This window comes from Bufo bufo, chromosome 3 (genome assembly GCF_905171765.1).
Source record: "Bufo bufo chromosome 3, aBufBuf1.1, whole genome shotgun sequence".
Lineage (NCBI taxonomy): Eukaryota > Metazoa > Chordata > Amphibia > Anura > Bufonidae > Bufo > Bufo bufo.
The window spans coordinates 421,370,285-421,372,843 of record NC_053391.1 but is presented as its reverse complement, the minus strand read 5'-3'; the positions used below and the strand labels follow the sequence as shown (position 1 = coordinate 421,372,843).

The 2,559-nt window shown below is 41.2% G+C and overlaps 1 non-coding gene across 1 annotated transcript; it reads left to right on the top strand.

Moving 5' to 3' along the window:
- Positions 1 to 1,257: 1,257 nt before the first annotated feature.
- Positions 1,258 to 1,343, top strand: LOC120996860. The gene has a single exon (XR_005777958.1). It is a non-coding gene; the product is annotated as a small nucleolar RNA SNORD71 (small nucleolar RNA).
- Positions 1,344 to 2,559: the final 1,216 nt, after the last annotated feature.

The window sequence follows — 2,559 nt, the reverse complement described above, 5'->3', positions numbered from 1 at the left end:
AGTGGCTCAATAAGGTGGATCAGTTGTACCGCCTGGAAGAACTTTCCCACTGGGAACTGAATACTAGAGCCACCTTTCTTTCCATTTGGTCTCTATGGAAAGAATATAGGCACTTCGCTTAACACCTCTTACATGGTATAACTACCTCTATGTAATCATGACTGATTATCCCTCCTTTTTTCTGTTCTTTTGAAATTTTCACCTGTGTAATTGATCTACAGTTCATTGGTTTTTACATGACCGACTACTGTTAAACATGCATCTACTTTTATACCTTGTGGTATTCCAATGTCATTCTCACTTGATTTGTTGTACAAAAACAATAAAAAATTGTCAATTAAAACAAAAAAACAAACAAACACCCATTTAGGGCAAAAATCTTAATTTTGCAGCCTTTGCTGTGTCTGTCATTTTGAGATACACCCTTTACATACTGCTGTGCTATTCTGGTATTAAATAAACACCCATTTTGGGCAAAAATCTTAAAAAAATTAATAAAAGTGATATCCAATGACCATCTAATATACCTCCAGCCACAACATAATTACTTGTTCTTTTCTGTCCGGTGAATGCCTTATGTTTGGGGCCTGTAGTAAAATTGATATCCAATGACCATCTAATATACCTCCAGCCACATAATTACTTGTTCTTTTCTGTCTGGTGAATGCCTGATGTTTGGGCCCTGTACTCCAGTGGCCTACATTAACCCCTTCGCGACTGCAATCCGTTTATATATGTGATATTTGCACATGCCCCGTGCAGCTACCACGTGTATAAACGTCAAGCCAGCTCTTTAATCCAAGCGCTGCAAAGCTGTTACGGACAGCATACAGTCCAGTAATGCCTGCAAGGGACCAATCAGAGTGGTCCCTTGTCGGCAATCGATCCGATAGGTTAGTCAGTGCAGACTAACCAATCGGATCGCGACAGTAAAAAAATGCCGGTTTCAGGCTCTGATCTGCGCTCTGCAGATCAGAGCCTGAAATCAGATAGTGTCCTCGTGCCCCCCCGATCTGTGCCCCCCGATCTGTGCACATCCAAGCCCCGCCTTGTCCCCGCCTGCCCCTTATGAAGTTCCCCCCGCTCCCATCCACATTCCTGCAGCCTGCCCTGATGCGGTCTGCCCCCTCCCTGCCCCATACATTCCTCCTGCCCCTATTTACGCTGCCTCAGCCTCCCTCAATGCTGGCCGTACCCCCCAACCCTCCGCCCCCCTTTTCAAGGCTGCCCCCTGCCTCCGATGCTGTCCCCCTGCTGTGTGTGATGGTGGCGGCTCCATTCCTGAGCCGCCGCCATCAGCAGAGAGTGTCAGCTCTATGCTGACACTCTGCTGTAACCCCATAGATGCCGCGGCAGTGGCATCCATGGTGTTAATAGCGGGAGGGGGCTCCCTCTCTCCACCATCGGGGCTGCTGCGCTGCGATGGCAGCCCCCGATGGTTGCCATGGCAACCGGACGCTTGCAAAAGCGTCCAGTTTTGCCACCTACAGGGCATCTGATAGTATTATACTTTGCAATGCAAGAGCATTGCAAAGTATAGTACAGCCATCAGCCCCATATTAGATATCACCGTAACGACCGAATCTATAAATATATCACATGATAGACCCCGTCCGATAAACACCATAAAAAAATGTGTAAAAAAAGCAATTTTTGTCACCTTACATCACAAAAAGTGCAACACCAAGCGATCAAAAAGGTGTATATCTAACAAAATGGTACCAATAAAACTGTCACCTCATCCCGCAAAAAATGAGACCCTACATAAGAAAATCGCTCAAAAAATAAAAAAAATATAGTTCTTAGAACATTGAGACACTAAAACATAATTTTTTTATTTCAAATATGCTATTATTGTGTTACAGTGAAATAAATAAAAAAAGTGTACATATTAGGTATCGCCGCATCCGTAATAACCTGCTCGATAAAAATATCACATGACCTAACCCCTCAGGTGAACACCGTAAAAAAAAAAAAAAAAACAGTGCTAAAAAAGCCATTTTTGTCACATTACATTACAAAAAGTGCAAAAGTTATACCCTATTTAAGACAATCGCCCAAAAAATAAAAAAGCTATGGCTCTCAGACTATGGAGACACTAAAACATCATTTTTTGGTTTCAGAAATGCTATTATTGTGTAAAACTTAAATAAATAAGAAAAAGTATACATATTAGGTATTGCCACGTCCGTAACGATCTGCTCTATAAAACTTTCACATGACCTAACCCCTCAGATAAACGTTTTAAAAATAAATAAATAAAAACCAATTTTTTGGTCAACTTGCCCCATAAAGTGTAATAATGAATGATCAAAAAATCCTATGTACCCAAAAATGGTACCAATAAAAACCTCAACTCTTTCTGCAAAAAACGAGCCCCTGCACAAGATGATCGGCAGAAAAATAAAAAACATATGGCGTTCAGAAAATGGACACACAAAAACATAATTTCTTTTTCGAAAATGCTTTATTATGTAAAACTGAAACAAACAAACAAAGAAAGTAGACATATTTGATATCATTGCGTCCGTAACAACCTGCTCTATAAAAATAGCACAT